The 18,068-nt window shown below is 42.2% G+C and overlaps 1 protein-coding gene across 2 annotated transcripts in view; it reads left to right on the forward strand.

The window, feature by feature from the left end:
* Positions 1 to 18,068, forward strand: part of ccny (cyclin Y) — a 239,501-nt gene that overhangs the window by 44,671 nt on the left and 176,762 nt on the right. The window contains exon 1 of one of the 2 annotated variants that reach the window (XM_072576133.1): positions 9,550 to 9,568. The exons of the other annotated variant lie outside the window; for it this stretch is intronic. The gene's annotated coding sequence lies outside the window, so the exon portion shown is untranslated. Of the gene's footprint in view, positions 1 to 9,549; positions 9,569 to 18,068 lie in introns of those variants that run through there. 2 annotated transcript variants of the gene reach the window in all.

Below are 18,068 nucleotides of genomic sequence, written 5' to 3' on the forward strand. Positions count from 1 at the left end.
AATGCACTTTGTCTATTACTTGGGCTCTGTCACAGCAAGGTGAGGGCTCAGTCACGTCCTGTACAATGGGCCCACACTTGTTAAGTGTCATGTGACGCAGTTTGGTGGAATCTGTGGATCATCCCTCTTCTGTCATACTTCAGATATCTATCTTAATGACTGCCCTGGAAAATCCTGTTTCCTGCTGCTCCCAGGTGGTTGAAGGACTGGCCATTCTGCCAATATGGGCTGATGCAAACATTAGTGAAATACCTCAGACTAATAAACAATAATTACAAAAAAAAAGTCATTTAGTAAATGAAACTAGAAAGCAAATCTAACCTGCTTTTAAGATAAACACTTAAACATGCTCAGCAGCTTTAGTTTTTAAGAGAAGCAAGGAATCTTTTCTGATGGAGTTCTGCCAGCTGAATGGTGCTGGATGCCAGATTGCTTGTCTGAATGAGTGTAAATCCAATATCATTGCGGGCTAACCCTCAATTTTGGGAGCCTGAAAAATGGCTTCATGAATGACTGGCTTAGTTGAAAGCCTGTGGCAGTAGGTTTAAAATGCAATCTTGGTGCAAAGCCTTGACCTGGTTCTCCCTCCTGTACCTGACAGTGATGCCACATGATTAGAGCAGCGTTCCTGAATAATAGTGTGCAGCTGTCATCCGTGGAGGAAACATTTTGTTTTTGTTTTGTTAAATGCCAACTTAAAATCCATTTGTGCTTCTTTTCCGTTTTGTGTAAGGCAGTATCAAGTTCTGTGACTCAAAATAGCCCTGAAAATTCTGTGAACTCTTCAGGTTACATTATTGATCTGTTTAAACCACAGAAATTTCTAATTGCACAGGAAAATGGCCAGATGCCTACACAGAATGGGTGCATATTATTTACAGCACACTGAACAGGTCAGCTGCTCCAACAGATCTGTGCTGGTATTTATATTTTTCACAATCTTCCTCCCACCCCTTTAATTAACCTTGGTAATACATTCCTTTGCTCCTTCCTCACATGTTTATTCTGCTTCCTCAAAAATGCATTTGGACTTATTTCCTTAAGTATTCCTTGTAGTATTCTTATCACTCTCCAGATAAATAAACTTTTCTCAAATTCCTTAATTTATAAGTGATAATCTTGGTATTATGGCGCTCCATTATAGTATCCCTGCAAGAACAATACTTTTGATGCATCTAACCTATCAAACCCTTTCCGAATTGTTGTTTTTCTATTAGGCTCTTCTGCCTTTCTGCTTTCTGGAGAGGGAAAAAAATCCAGTTAGCCTGTTCTGTCTTCTGTGGTGGACATGTCCTCTCAGTTAGTCATACAAACCTGCAGCATGAAGTCAGACCCTTTGGCCCAAGCTGGTCCATGCCAACCAAAACATCTGTTCACACTAACCCCATTTCTCTGCACTTGTCCATATCCTTTACGATATCTCCTATCCATGTATTTGTCATAGTTCTAGTATATGGCACATGGGAATGTCATTGGACTAGTAATCTAGAGAGCCAGCTGAAAGCTTTAGGGGCATGGGTTCACATCAAACTATGGCAGCTAGTGGAATTTAAATTCAACTAATGAATCTTTAGCTAGTCTCAGTAATGGTGACTATCGATTGTTGTAAAAACCTATTTGTTTCACAACTGTCTTTTCGAGAGGGATATCTGCCTACATGCCTGCAAGGAAATCTGACCTTCATGTAATTCCAGATCCATAGCTATGTGGTTGATTCCAAACTCCCTTGTGAAATGGTCCGTTTAATTACTTGGTTCACAGGCAATTTGGGTTAGTAGGCAATTAGGGTTAGTAGTAGTGTTGGCTGGATGGCTGGTTTGTGATTCAGCGTAATGCCACCGGCTTGAGTTCAACTTGTTGGACTATAACCTGGTTATGTGTGATTTTTAACTTTGTACCGGTTCAGGTTGCCATCAAGGACCTGCCTTCTCAGCTTCTACTCTCCAGACATCTCTCTTTCTCGTGAGAGAGTAGCCCTATGGTCTGTTAAGACTATAGCGACTTTACCTTTTATTTAGGAAATCGTGTTTTTTAGAACATAGAACAGTACAGCACAGAATAGGCCCTTCAGCCCACGATGTTGGGCCGACCATTAATCCTCATGTATGCACCCTCAAATTTCTGTGACCATATGCATGTCCAGCAGTCTCTTAAATGTCCCCAATGACCTCGCTTCCACAACTGCTGCTGGCAACACATTCCATGCTCTCACAACTCTGTGTAAAGAACCCGCCTCTGACATCCCCTCTATACTTTCCTCCAACCAGCTTAAAACTATGACCCCTCGTGTTAGCCATTTCTGCCCTGGGAAATAGTCTCTGGCTATCGACTCTGTCTATGCCTCTCATTATCTTGTATGTCTCAATTAGGTCCCCTCTCTTCCTCCTTTTTCTCCAATGAAAGAAGTCCGAGCTCAGTCAACCTCTCTTCATAAGATAAGCCCTCCAGTCCAGGCAGCATCCTGGTAAACCTCCTCTGAACCCTCTCCAAAGCATCCACATATTTCCTATAGCAGGGCGACCAGAACTCTACAAACCAAAGTTTGTAGAGCTGCAACAAGATCTCATGACTCTTAAACTCAATCTCCCGTCAATGAAAGCTAGAACACCATCTGCTTTCTTAACAACCCTGTCCACTTGGGTGGCCATTTTAAGGGATCTATATACCTGCACAACAAGATCCCTCTGTTCCTCCAAACTGCCAAGAATCCTATCCTTAATCCTGTATTCAAATTCGACCTTGCTGAAGTCCATATACACCACATCCACAGCTCGACCCTCATCAACTTTTCTAGTCACATCCTTAAAGAACTCCGATAAGGTTTGTGAGGTATGACCTGCCCCTCACAAAGCCGAGTTGACTGTATTTAATCAAGCCATGCTCTTCCAAATGGTCATAAATCCTATCTCTCAGAATCCTTTCTAACACCGTGCAGACGACAGACGTGAGACTTACTGGTCTGTAATTGCTGGGGATTTCCCTATTTCCTTTCTTGAAGAGAGGAATTACATTTGCCTCTCTCCAGACCTCAGGTACGACTCCAGTGGAGAGGGAGGATGCAAAGATCTTTGCAAGTGGTGAAGCAATTGCATTTCTCGTTTCCCAAAGCAGCCAAGGACAAATCTGGTCTGGGCCTGGCGACTTGTCAATCTTAATGTTTCACAAAATTTTCAGCACATCAACTTCCTCTATCTCTATCCATTCCAGCATGCACACCTGCTCTTCAAAGATTTCATTCACTGCAAAGTTCATTTCTTTCGTAAAGATAGAAGCAAAAAACTAATTTAGGGCTTCCCCTACCTCAGACTCCACACACAAGTTCCCTATGCTACCCCTGATCGGCCCTACTCTTTCTTTTGACCATGCTCTTATTCCTCACATAAATGTAAAATGCCTTTGTGTTCTCCCTAATCCGTTCTACCAAGCCTTTCTCGTGCCCCTTCCTGGCTCTCCTCAGACCATTTTTGAGCTCCTTCCCCGCCTGCCTGTAATCCTGTAGAGCTGAGCTTGACCCTAGCTTCCTCCAACTTATGTAAGCTACCTTCTTCCTTTTGACGAGTAGCTCCACCGCTCTCGTCATCCAAGGTTCCTTTATCTTACCCCTTCTTGCCTGTCTCAGAGGGACAGATTTATTCATCACTCGCAACAACTGTTCCTTAAACAGTCTCCACATGTCTATAGTGCCTTTACCATGGAACAATTGCTCCCAGTCCATGCTTCCTAACTTGTGTCTAATAGCATTATAGTCTCCTCTTCCCCAATTAAATACCGTCCCATTTTGCCTAATCCTCTCCTTCTCCATAGATATGTAGAATATGAGGCAGTTGTGGTCACTATCACCAAAATGCTCTCCCACCACAAGATCTGATACCTGCTCCGGCTCGTTTCTGAGCACCAAGTCTAGAATGGCCTCTCCCCTTGTTGGCCCGTCAACGTTTTCTTAAACATTTACATATCAATATCATGAATGCTTTGAAAAAGTAGAATAAATTCAACAATTAATTGCTTTTTGATCTAAATAAGTGATCCATTTAAATTTGATAGCTCAAATTCTTGGCCTTGTTTAACTTAACCAATTCACACTTTTCAGCATTTTACTGTTTGAAGTTCACTGATCAATCTTTTTTGATTCAGATGGAGTATGATGTTTTAAGTCATTCTACATTCTTGTGAGAAGGTAGTGAGTGATTCATCCTTGGGTTATGATTGGTATGCGTTGGGTTAGTTGTTTTTTCATTCTGTTTAGCTGGGCCAGAGAGCAGCTAAACCTGTAAATCAGAATGCTGTGCTGAGATTGGCTGTGAATTTTCAATTTAATCAATACCAGATTCTCACCAAAAGAAAATGCTTACCTGTTTTGTAAAATGACAAATCTCTTGTTTAGCTCTATCTTGCTCAGCATTGTATACATTCACATTAACTTTATTTGGAATGCGGTTAAGGATGCCTGCCTTGAAGAAGTTTTCCTCCTCTCTCTACAAGAATCTCAGGGAGTCCCTCTCCCACTGCTACTCGCAGGTCATTTCCTCTGCCCTGAAGCTCTTCAACCATGTCGTGAAACAAACTCGACTCTATGCTACTTTCTCCCTACCCCCACCCTCCTCTAGCTTACCTCTCCACGCTTCAGGCTCACTGCCTTTATTCCTGATGAAGGGCTTTTGCCCGAAACGTCGATTTCGAAGCTCCTTGGATGCTGCCTGAACTGCTGTGCTCTTCCAGCACCACTAATCCAGAATCTGGTTTCCAGTATCTGCAGTCATTGTTTTAACCACCTTAATGAAAATTGGACCCTTTGTCTTTTGCTTAAATGTGCAGTTTTCTCCCTTCCTGTCACAAAGGTGACAACATGAACTGGAATACAATTTTGCAAGTGTAGGTAGTAGTGACTATATTAACTTCCTGAATGTTGACAGTTCAAGTGTATAGTCAGCCCCAGTTCTGACTTAATGGTCAGGCACGTGGGCGGCCGGGAAGAATCTCTTTTCAGTCACTGGGACATCAGCTGATGTTCCCTTCTATAGCCAAAGGATACATTTATACAGTGTCCACTTCCAGTTATGGCTGAGACATACACTCAGCACAGAACCAGAGTTTGCTCCGAAGTTCTCCAGCACAAACAAGAGTGCTGCAGTGGCTGTTTGCTAGTTGAACTCTGATTGTTGTGATCTGATGATTAAACGAAAAATCCAATTGAACACCTTGAATCTAAAAGTTAGGTTTGTATTGTTGGGTTAAGTGTGATGCTTTTTTTTCAAATTCAGCAATGTGCAATAATTAGGAGTAATAAAAACTATCATATTACATGCTTGAAGATTATGCTAATACTTTATGCCATACCATTGATTTTTAATGTTTTACCTTCAGGGTTAATAAACTCTTATCAAATTGTCAAACATACTTAATTACAAATGATGTGCTTTATATTAAATTTAAATGGAGAAAGCCGTTTCCCCTCTATGAGCTTTTAATTGCTTCTCTTCTCAATCCTTGATTTTGGGTAGTGCATCCTCCCATGCAGTGCATTGGTAAAATTTTAGTTCTTTTTGGATTGTGGCTGCTTGCAATGAGATACGTTTGACTGTGTTGTTTGCATTCTCTAAATTTTAACCCCCCCCCCCCCACCCAAACCAAAAGAAACTGAATCAGGAAATCTTTTCAGATTCTGCTACTTTCCTACTGATACCAATCTGCTTTATGGTATAAGCAAGCACATTTATCCCAACCTGCTTGGACCCTGGTTAAATCCGCAGAACTGAAGATGTCACCCGGACCTGAATTAACTTAGTTCAGAGTCTGAGTGAAGGAGCAGTGGAATCTTCCCTCTTGGGCAAAACCCGGGAGGAAAGCAGGAGGAAGAGGCAGGTATGTCTTGAATTTTTATTTTGGATTTTGTCATAGGCCAGGAGATGTTTCTGCAAGCTTTTTGAGGAAGTGTCTACATTCCTTTAGGAAGGTTTGTAGCTCAGGTTGAGGTTTAGGGTGTAGGTTTGCACGCTGAGCTGTAGGCTTGATATTCAGACATTTCATTACCTGGCTAGGTAACATCAGTGGCGACCTCCAAGTGAAGCGAAGCTGTTGTCTCCTGCTTTCTATTGATATCTTTCTCCTGAATGGGGTTCCTGGGGTTTGTGGTGATGTCATTTCCTGTTTGTTTTCTGAGGGGTTGATAGATGGCATCTAGATCTGTGTGCTTGTTTATGGCGCTGTGGTTGGAGTGCCAGGCCTTTAGGAATTCTCTGGCATGTCTTTGCTTAGCCTGTCCCAGGATAGATGTGTTGTCCCAGTCGAAATGGTGGTTTTTTTTTCATCCGTGTGTAAGGCTATGAGGGAGAGGGGTCATGTCTTTTTGTGGCTAGCTGGTGTTCGTGTATCCTGGTGGCTAACGTTTTCTTCCTGTTTGTCCTACGTAGTGTTTGTGGCAGTCCTTGCATGGAATTTTATAAATGACGTTGGTTTTGTCCGTGGGTTGTATTGGGTCTTTTAAGTTTGTTAGTTTTTGTTTGAGAGTGTTGGTGGGTTTGTGTGCTACTAGGATTCCGAGGGGTCTCAGTAGTCTGGCTGTCATTTCTGAAACTTCTTTGATATATGGTAAGGTGGTTAGGGTTTCTAGCTGTGTGTTTGGTCTGCTTGTTGTGGTTTGTTCTTGAGGAATCTGCGCACTGTGTCTTTTGAGTATCCGTTCTTCTTGAATATGTTGTATAGGTGGTTCTCCTCTGTTTTTCGAAGTTCGTCTGTGCTGCAGTGTGTGGTGGCTCGTTGGAATAGTGTTCTGATACAGCTTCGTTTGTGTGTGTGTTGGGATGGTTGCTGGTGTAGTTGAGTATTTGGTCAGTGTTTGTCGGTTTTCTGTATCCAAAGGTTTGTAGTTCTCCGTTGTCCTTTCTTTCGACTGTGACGTCCAGGAATGCGAGTTTGTTGTCAGTTTCTTCCTCCTTGGTGAACTTTATACCTGTGAGGATGTTGTTGATGACGTTAAATGTCTCTTCTATCTTGTTTCGTTTTGTGATGGCAAAGGTGTCATCTACATAGCGGACCCAGATTTTTGGTTTGATGATTGGTAGGGCTGTTTGTTCTAGTCTTTGCATTACCGCTTCTGCTATGAATCCTAATAGCGGAGATCCCATGGGTGTGCCGTTGGTTTGTTTGTAGACTGTTGTTGAAAGTGAAGTGGGTGGTGAGGCACAGGTCCACTACCCTTCGTGACTCCCACGTCAGGTCCACACCCCCTACCAACCCAACCTCCACTCCTGGCACCTTCCCCTGCAACTGCAAGAAATGCAAAACTTGCGCCCACACCTCCCCCTTCACTTCCCTCCAAGGCCCCAAGGGATCCTTCCATATCCATCACAAATTCATCTGCACCTCCACACATCATTTACTGCATCCGCTGCACCCGATGTGGCCTCCTGTACATTGGGCAGACAGGCCGCCTACTTGTGGAATGTTTCAGAGAACACCTCTGGGACACCCGCACCAACCAACCCAACTGTCCCGTGGCTGAACACTTTAACTCCCCCTCCCACTCCGCCAAGGACATGCAGGTCCTTGGCTTCCTCCATCGCCAGACCATGGCAACACTGTGCCTGGAGGAAGAGCGCCTCATCCTCTGCCTAGGAACCCTCCAACCACAAGGGATGAATGCAGATTTCTCCAGCTTTCTCATTTCCCCTCCCCCCACCTTATCTCAGTCCCAACCCTCTGACTCAGCACCGCCTTCTTGACCTGCAATCTTCTTCTCGACCCCTCTGGCCTATCACCCTCACCTTAACCTCCATCCACCTATCGCCCCTCCCCCAAGTCCCTCCGCCCTACCTTTTATCTTAGCCTGCTTGGCACACCCTTATGCCCGAAACGTCGATTCTCCTGCTCTACATTCCTTTACTTTGACCACCTTTGTTGACTTTCTGTAAGTGTTGGTTTCCAGTTTAATCCTTTGAACCTCCAGCTTTATCCAACTACCTGAGACCTACAGCTCCACTCCCTGACAGGTTCTGCATCTGCCTGGCCTTGGATGAGATATTGCTGGAAATATCCCATCCTAGTTTCTCCAGATTGGACAACCAGCTATGGGTTTACATGTAATGCACAAAATCTCAATCACTGTGTGCCTACCACCGTATATAGTTTAGGTTCTCTACAGTGTGGAAACAGGCTCAACAAGTCCACATGATCCTCCGAAGAGTAATCCACCCAGACCATTTTCCCTCACCCTACATTTACCCCTGACTAATGCACCTAACACTACGGGCAATTTGGCATGGCCAATTCACCTGATCTGCACATTTTTGGATTGTGGAAGGAAACCAGAGCACCCGGAGGAAACCCCGCAGACACTGGGAGAATGTGCAAACTTCACACAGACAGTCCCCCAAGGTGGGATGCAAATCTGGGTCCCTGGTGCTGTGAGGCAGCAGTGCTAACCACTGAGCCACTGTGCTGCCTCAAATAGATTCTCTTATACTCCGATCTCTCTCTTTATTATAAATGCTAACCCACCATTTGCTTTCCTGATTGCTTGCTATTCAGCAAGCAAAGTTTGTGATAAAGATTTGGACACACTAGTTTCTCTGGGCACCAGAATCTCCAACTTCTCTATTTAAAACATCAGTCCACTCTAGTACTTTTCTTTCCACAGTGACTTTGAACTCTCCATATTAAATTTAATCTGATACATTCTTACCTATTCGCTTAACCAGTCTCTCTTTCCTGCCTCCCTTCGTCTTCCTTGCAACTTACTTTCCCACTTAACTTTGCATTGTCACCAAGCTTGGATACGTTATACCCAATCCCTTCATACGACTCGTTAATATGCATTCTAAAGACCTGATACTTGCAATCCCCTGCCATCCTTAGAATAATCCTTTTTTTGTTAATATTCCATCTCTGTATGATGTAGCCTGGATATATAATCAGAGGGTGTGTTGTATAGTGTTGAGTTGAAATCTGTTCATCAGCTGTGAAATTTGCTGTTTTGCTCTATTACTGTGTGAAATGTTTTATAGTGTTAGCAAGGAATAAGATAGTTATCTTAGTAACTAGGTTCAAGCAAATTACACTACAGCTACAAATTCTGTCTCCTCATCCTCCGTTTGTTCATACACTTTTTTTTGTTTGTGCTGTGACTTTAAGATGTCACCCATCTTCAAAATTCCCTGCCTCGACTTCATGCTGACATGTTTTGTTATTCTACCCTCCCCATCCACTCCACCTTCGTTCAACACAGTAACTTCCAACTATCTTCTAACTCAAGCAGATGGGAGACTTCCCCTTTATGAGTTCCCTTTCTGCATTCTTACTTCCCACTATCACTCCTCTGTACAGTGGCAGTATTAACGAGAAGCACATTCACATTGTGAAACAGTGAAGAAGTAGTTCATGGGCCATCTAGTTCGCCTTCTGCCATCCTGCCAGTAACATAATGCAGTGGAACAATTGTTGCTGACGAGCATCATAGAAAAGAGAAATAACTGCATTTGAAGCATGCAAAACTGCACATGCACTAATGGCTGTGCGTGATCATCTTTGATGCTGGCATGCTTTGGGAGCATATACATCGAAAGAAATAAAAGTAAGACTAAGTAAATACTGTTGTAATTAGGAAACCTGGCAGCCAATTTGCACGTGGAAAAATTCCTGCGAACAGCAATGTGGTAATGGCTCGGTAATTTTTGTTTTTGAAACGTTTGATAGAGGGGTAAACAGGTCACCGGTGTTAGCTCTTCTTTGAAACAGCATTACTTGAACTTCTAGATCTACTCGGGAAGGTAGATTGAGCTTTGCTTTAATGCCTCATTAGAAAAAAAGGCAGTTACGACAGTTCAGTTTTGCATTAAAATGTCAGCCTTGCTTTTTATTTTGTTCTGAAACCTTGGAGAGGGTCTTGAATCCAAAGCCAGATGATTTGGAGGTGAGGGTGTTACATCTTCAGCCACACTCAATATTTATCATTTCATCCACAAAAGACTGAGAAATGACAAGAGAAAAAGTCAATTGGTGAAGAACTTTTCAAATCATGGGCCCAAAGTTGTCCTTTGCCTCCCAAGCATTCTCCTAATGCTTAGAATGTGAGGATGGTATTAGTTGGTCAGCAAAGCAGCAACCACTGTTGGCAAGAGTACAGGGAGCAGCACTGGAGCTGAAGGTGTCCAGACTCTGTCAGTTTTAATAGGACATGTGGCTTCATACTGACTCAACATCGCATGTGGATAAGTGATTCTTATGTTTTCATATAAAGCTAAGTTCTGCAGATGCTGGAGAGATGAAATAAAAACAAGAAGTGCTAGAGCATTATCAGAACTGGCAGCGTCTGTGTACAGAGAAGCAGGATTAACAGTTTGTGTCCAATATGACTCCTTTTTGGAGCTTGCATTCTCACAAATCAGTATTCAGGTGGCAAATGAAGTTTAATGAGGTCAAAACAATGACTGCAGATGCTGGAAACCAGATTCTGGATTAGTGGTGCTGGAAGAGCACAGCAGTTCAGGCAGCATCCAAGGATTTCGCTGCTCCTTGGATGCTGCCTGAACTGCTGTGCTCTTCCAGCACCACTAATCCAGAAAATGAAGTTTAATGTCAGTCACTGAAGGAGTGCATTTTTGGGTTGAAGAGAAATCTTGATGGTCACATGGAAGTGTTGTGAGCTTTTAGGGCTCAGGCTGAGAAGATGTTAAAAGGATAAGACCACATATAGAGTAAGTTAAACACTGTTTTATGTCAAATGGCATATCCATGATGATCCATATGACATTGCAATGGTACATGTGTGTAAAATGTTTCATGACCACCACTGTGGAAGTAGTGTGTGCAGCTTTGGAATGTGCTCTTTTATAGAAGGCTCACAGATACAATTGCATAGATTTATTGGGATATTACCTCATTTTAAGGGTTTTAAACAATGAAGAACCCTTGAAAAATTGGAGCTGCTTCCAATGGAGCAGAGGAGATCAAGAATTGATTTGGAAGGAGTGTTTAAAATTTAGAAGAGAGTGATACGAGAGCTTTAAAAGGGTTTTGATGAAAAGCCATGACCTTTAATTTCAATATTGCTTCTTCCTCCACACCTGTTATCAGGCCTGCTGAACATTTCATGCATATACAACTCTTTTATATAAAAGAAGAAACAATTTCCATTCTAGTGGTTAAGAAGACGTAGAATATTAAACAATTTTAGATCAGCGGTTTGACACAGTTGCAAGGGGGTGGATGACTATGCCGGAGTTTGTGCTGTAAATTTCTAATTGTTTACAATGTTTTCCTAACAGTCAGGAGTTTGGGAAGATCCCGAATTGAGTTTGTTGCAAACAATACCTTGTAAGGTATAAAATATGCTGGCTGTGTCAGTGGTCGTGCTGATTTCATGCTGAATTATTTTCCTCATATTGACCTTTTGGATTTGCATTATCTGGGTGGACATGACACCAATTGTTCAAGTTCACATTAAAATGTAACTTTTAAATTGTTCTGAGATTTACATATGAAAGAACTGAAGCCAACATGGTCATTCTAAAAGATGAGAGACTTAACAAACAATCCATGTTTTTTTCAAAATATAATTTCAGTTACATCACAGTGTAAACGTTTGCTGTAACTTCTGTGTCTTATGATCTTATACTCCACAACTACCTGATGAAGGAGCAGTGCTCCGAAAGCTAGTGCTTCCAAATAAACCTGTTGGATGACAATATGGTGTTGTGATTTTTAACTTTGGCCTTTTTTAGATGCCTTTGGCTACTCTTTGCTTCCAGTGCTCCATTTTAAAGACCATACTCATCTTGTGTATTTACCTTGCCGCCAAGGGTCTGGTAACCTGGGTCAAATGTAGCGTTTACTTTATTCAGGATCCGCATTGTTCTTTGATATATGGTTCAAATCTATAAGTCATTGTCATTTACCAGCAGAGGGTAAACATAAGCCTTAAAGTGGACATGGGGCCCAGCACAAAGAGAGAACTGTTACCTGACTCTTCCTTTTCCCTGAGCTGGAGTCTGGGTTTGAACTTTACTGTCTTCATGATAACAATGTAAATGAATGTGCGTTTGGAAAGTCCTTGCCCTGTTTTGGCAATTTGCCTAAAATCACATTTTCCTTTTGCTGTCTTCCTTCAATTTAAAAGGAACTGAATTGATTTTAGCACATGTTTTGTTGTCCCAGCTTTAGAAAGTGCCTCTTATTACTTCTCTACCCACCCCATCTCCCTTTCTCTACCTGGATAGCGTGACCAATCAAAGGGATTTATAGTCGAGAGTGTGGTGCTGGAAAAGTACAGTAGGTCAGGCAGCATCCGTTGATTCTCCTGCGCCTTGGATGCTGCCTGGCCTCCTGTGCTTTTCCAGCTCCACGTTCTCAACTCTAATCTCTAGCATTTGTAGTCCTCACTTTTGCCTAAAGGGATTTATACCTCAGCTTGTGTCACATAGGCTTTGCATATTTTGAGTCTTGGACGTGAACAGCAAGAGTCCCTGTGTTCCTTGTGTCCTCCTCCCCAAACCCACGAATAATTGAACAGAATACTAATTATTGCTATGCGGTATCCGTCAAGCTATAAGTTGATGATTGCAAGCAGCTTCAAGTGACGCTGAAGTGAGAAAAATACTCGTTTTAAATGCAAAACATTTTTTAAAAGTACCGTCATTCTCAGCTTACCATATACCAAGTTGATTAGACTTACAGCGGAGAGTGTGACATTTTGAGCATTTATGGTTAAAACAAGCCATGTGTCTTATGGTTAATGAAGACTTTTTTTTTGTCAACTTCTGATGTTGTTGACAAAAGGAAAATAATACACTCTGGGCACGTTACCCAAAATTATAGTGGAACTTTTGCTCTGAGATGCTATAGTTTTGGCAACTCTGTCTGGAATCCGATACATTAAACTTTATTCTGTGAGACGTTGGAGATTCCTTGCCCTGTTTCAAAGAAGGATAACTATTTCTGCTGTGGTCTGGTTGTTATTTCATCCTTCCATCATTCCTGTCAAAACTACAATAACTGAACTTTCATGACCAGTAGTGTACCACAAGGATCGGTGCTGGGTCCACTGATGTTCATCATTTTATATAAATGGTTTGGATGTGAACACAGCAGGTATAGTTAGTAAGTTGCAGATGACGCCAAAATTGGAGGTGTAGTGGACAGCGAAGAAGGTTTCCTCAGATTACAACGGGATCTTGCTCAGATGGGCCCATGGGCTGAGGAGTAGTAGATGGAGTGGCGGATAGATAAATGTCAGGTGCTATATTTTGGAAAAACAAATCAGGCCAGGACTTCTATATTTAATGGCATGGTCCTTGTGAGTGTTGCTGAACAAAGAGACCATGGAGTGTACATTCACAGTTCCTCGAAAGTAGAGTCGTTGGTAGATAGGATGGTGAAGAAGGCATTTGGTATGCTTCCCTTTTATTAGTCAAGAGCATTGAGTATAGAAGTTGGGAGGTCATGTTGCAGCTGTACAGGATATTGGTTAGACCACTTTTGGAATTTTGCATGCAGTTCTGGTCTCCTTCCTATCGGAAGGATGTTGTGAAACTTGAAAGGGTTCAGAAAAGATGTTGCCAGGGTTGGAGGATTTGAGCTAAAGGGAGAGGCTGAACAGGCTGGGGCTGTTTTCCCTGGAGTGTTGGAGGCTGAGGGGTGACCTTCTAGAGGTTTATAAAATCGTGAGGGTCACTAGAGGGCATAGGTTTAGGATCTGAGGGGAAAGATATAAAAGGGGCCAAAGGGACAACGCTTTCTCACAGAGGCTGGTGTGTGTATGGAATGAGCTGCCAGAGGAAGTGGTGGAGGCTGGTATAATTACAGTATTTAAAAGGCATCTGGATGGGTATATGAATAGGAAGAGTTTAGAAGTATATGGGCCTAGATTAGGTTAGGATATCTGGTCACCATGGACGAGTTGGATCGATGGGTCTGATTTTGTGCTGTACATCTCTGTGACTCTATGACTCTATCTCAGTGTTGTATTTGTGTTTTGCAGCTCGAAATCACTGAATATGAACAGGATGGCCTTGGGATGTGGCTTATTGTCCATTCATAGTTACCTTGAATGTTAAATAGTCTGCTCGGTGACTACAATAGGCTTCTGAATGTCAGCCATTTTGATGTTAGACTGGGGCCACTTGTAGGCTAGACTGTCTCTTTTTTTCTTTGTTATCTTCTCTCTTCTCTCATGGTCAAATCACAGCACCCAAAGTTCCATCCTTTGTTGTTTTTCGTTGTTGTTCATCTGTTTCTTGTCAACAACATCAGTTGTGAGCTTCTATCACCAACTAAGCTGAGTAGCTGCCATTGTTCTGTTGAAATGCTTGCCTGATTTTCAAATGTTAAATAAGCTAACTATTACAACAACCAAGGCTGGCATTTTGTGAAGACAAAAGAACTGCAGATGCTGGAATCCAAAGTAGACAAGCAAGAGGCTGGAAAAGCGCAGCAAGCCAGGCAGCATCAGGAGGTGATGAAATTGATGTTTATGTATAACCCTTCTTCAGAAATGAAGATGGAGGTAGGGAAAGCTATAGATAAAGACAGGGTGGGAGGCGGAATAGTGAGGTAGTGGTAGGTGAACACAGTGGTGGGCGCGACCTAGTTAGTTGATGGGAGGGATGAATCTGGTTGGTAGCTGGAAGGAAGGGTCGGTAGGTGGATTGGAAGGGAGGAGGCGGGGCTGGAAAGGGAGTTGGGGGATGAGTGGGCACGTTTTTTGAAATTGTCAAACTCCACGTTGAGTTCTCCAAGCTGTAGGCTGCCCAGGTGGAATATAAGGTGTTGTTCCTCCGATTTATCTTCTGCCTGGGCAGCTTGATTCAGTCACAGGGAAAGTCAGGCCAGCATTTCCACACCAAGTGGTAGCAGTTGCTGGGGCTGCTCTTGGTGGATACGGATGCATTAATGGCTGACAGCCACAACAACAGGGAACTGAAGCCTAGGGCCAGACAGGGCTAGGTGGCTACAGGTATTGCCACAACAGCAGGGACAACCATTGCCTACATGGATCATGGCAGTGCCCAGAAAGGCAGTCCGACCACCAAGGCCTACTGGGTGGCTGTCACACGTCACTGGACGGTCCTGCCGGGCCCTGGTACCCACCCCCCCCCCCCCACCCACCGTGTCCTATTTATCACTCGGCATACAGCAATACTAGCTGTGCTCTGAATATTTTATATGAAAGATTTTATTGAATCGATGAAAGTCTACTTATCCACAGCCAGCAGACAATCTGTCTTTGAAACGTTTATGTCTCCCAGATTTCATGTTAACCTTTTTATTGGAGCTGCTGTGATTATTTTTCCTCGTGTCACAGCTGACTGAAAATCAAGCTCTGCAGTCATCACTAAAAGTTAAAGATTTTAAAATAAGTACGCAAAGGTTCCCCAGTTTTTAGACCCAATTTGATATGAATTGCATACCATGGTTTTTGTAGTTAACAAGAATTACTATTTATTACAAGTAGTTAGACTCTAACCAGAACCTAATAGAAATAAACTGTTGGCATTTAACAACAATAATTGAAACTTTAATTCCCTTATAAATCCTCCTTGTACATGCATGCATGAAGAAAATAATAAACACATGGATGGAGGGAAATTTAGAAAAGCAGTTGACTTTGTTCACAAGGTCTATTGCATTGGTCATTGCTGATCAGAAAGTTTCTTTTTGCTCTTCTACTGGTTTGCAAGAGGCTCAGGGTGGCTGGTTCACTTATGAAAGGGCACAGCTGATAGAAACTGCTGCAGGAATCAACTGACTTTTGTTCAAGTTACAAATGGGTTTTGACTACAGAGGACAGAGAGGCAGCGTCTGAGCTGTTGGATATCTGATCACTTCACTTCTGTCTGTACTTGTCTCCAGACACCAGTTGACCAATTACATGAGAACCAATCACACGGTTGGTGGCAAGTAAAAGCCCTTCATCATCAATGACTGGATGAAACAACCTCTTATTAGCCAATGTACCATCTGAATACAAAATATCTTGGGTTCAGTTCGCCTGCAACTTAAACTTCTTTTACTGCTTGTTCAAACAGCCATTTAAACACTGCTTGCCATGATTATCAGGTTACTTGTTTCTCAAAGTATGCAGCAATTCTTGCAAAATATTGGCTTTAAGATCAGTTCTTTCTCATTTCAGTTCATAATTTTGAAAAGCACAAAAATAAAAAGGCACAATCTATACATTGGTTCCTCTATCAAGTTGTGGTTTTAGTATTTTATCAGTCGAGCGAATAAAAATTATTCAAAGTTTGGTAGAAGATTTGTAGCTCGGGTGCTCGTTGTTGTGGTTCTGTTCGCCGAGCTGGGAATTTGTCTTGTCTGCAAGACAAATTTCCAGCTCGGCGAACAGAACCACAACAATAAAAATTATCTTGTCACCTTCGTCCTTTTGACTATAACTGATTCCTGTTTTGGACAGACCTAGACACCTTTCATGAGGAGCTGAACGCTTAAATTTGTTTTGTTTCTCTGAATTGTGCTTTCTTCAAGTTGAGTGACAGTTGTGGCTCAGTTGACAGCATTCTTTTGCTTGCAGATCACAAGGTTGAGAGTTCAGACTTCACTCCAAATACTTGCACTGAAAAGACTCTTTGTCTGACGCTCCACCCGTGTACCAAGGAAGTGGTATGGTGTCAGTGTTGTCTTTCAAATGAGCCACTAAACTAAGGCTCTATCTGTTCTTTCAGGTGGATGTAGAATGTCTAGTGGTACTATTTTAAATGAGTGAGGGGCATTATTCCTGTTCTCCAGGCTGATTAGTTGTCCCTCAATCAATATAATTAAAACAGATTATCGGATTGTTAACACATTGTTGTTTGTGCGGTCTTAGTATATACAAGTTGTACCCTGTTTCCAAGAACAGCGACCACACTTCAAAAGATTTTCTCGGGCTGTTAGATGTCTTGGGACATCCCAGAGTAATGATAGGTGCCACATAAATGCATTTCTTTTGTCGTCTTAACTGATTTTGAGGTGACATTGACAATAATTGTACACTATTATCCACAGTTGAAGGAGAATATGTGGTTATGCAAGGATAATTGTAACATTTATTCTGTTCCTGTGGAAATCTCTGAGTCATGAGTACAGAAAATGTAATTTGCATAGTGTGCTCTCTGGTTATATTAGCATGCGTTCTTTTTGATTTTGAATCCCTGAGAGCAGTTATATTAATAATAATAATTTATGGGTGATGATGAGTGTAGAGTGACTCTGGGTGCATTCATGCTGAAACCAGGAGTAAAAACCTTTTGCAGTCCTCCATTTCTGCCAGCTGGACTTGTTCTGTTTAATTTCCGTAAATTAGATTGCTTCTGCAGGTTTTCGTATCCCTTCACAGATTGTGAGGGTCTGTGGCAAGATCAGCATTTATTGTCCATCTCTAATTTCCTTTTCAAATGTGTTCACAAGCTACTTTATTTAACAATCCAGTGTGTAACTCCATGAACAAGTACATGCTAAGGCAGATACTGTAGAAAACTTGTAGGAATGTGACCCCTTTTAGAACAGTGAACAAGAACTAAACAATCGTAAATAGGTGTGTCCAAAGGAGAATTATGGGATATGGGATAGTCACTAGAGGATTAAAAATGAGGCCTCTTCTGGAGTACTGTGTCCATGTCTGGTCACCCTGTTTATAAGAAGGATATTATTAAGGTGGAGAGGGTTCAGAAAAGATTTATTAGAATGTTGCCGGGAATGGAAGGCTTGCGTTATAAGAAGAATCTGGATAGGCTGGGACTTTCTCACTGGAATGTAGGTGGTTAACGGGTGACCTCATAGATGTCGATTAAAATACTGAGGGGTATAGATAAGATGAATGGCAAGTGACCTTTCCCTAGGCTGGGGATTTCACGACTAGGGGACATATTTTTAAGGTGAGAGGAGAAAGATTTTTAAAAAAGGCATGAGGGGCAATTTTTTTTTTTTACAGAATGGTTCATGTGTGGAATGAACTTCCTGAGGAAGTGGTGAATGTAGGTATAGTTACAACATTTAAAAGACATTTGGATAAATACATTTAATAAGAAATCTTTGGTGGGTTATGAGCCAAGCGCAGGGACGTGGGACTAATTTAGTTT

This window comes from Chiloscyllium punctatum, chromosome 8 (genome assembly GCF_047496795.1).
Source record: "Chiloscyllium punctatum isolate Juve2018m chromosome 8, sChiPun1.3, whole genome shotgun sequence".
NCBI classification, from domain to species: domain Eukaryota; kingdom Metazoa; phylum Chordata; class Chondrichthyes; order Orectolobiformes; family Hemiscylliidae; genus Chiloscyllium; species Chiloscyllium punctatum.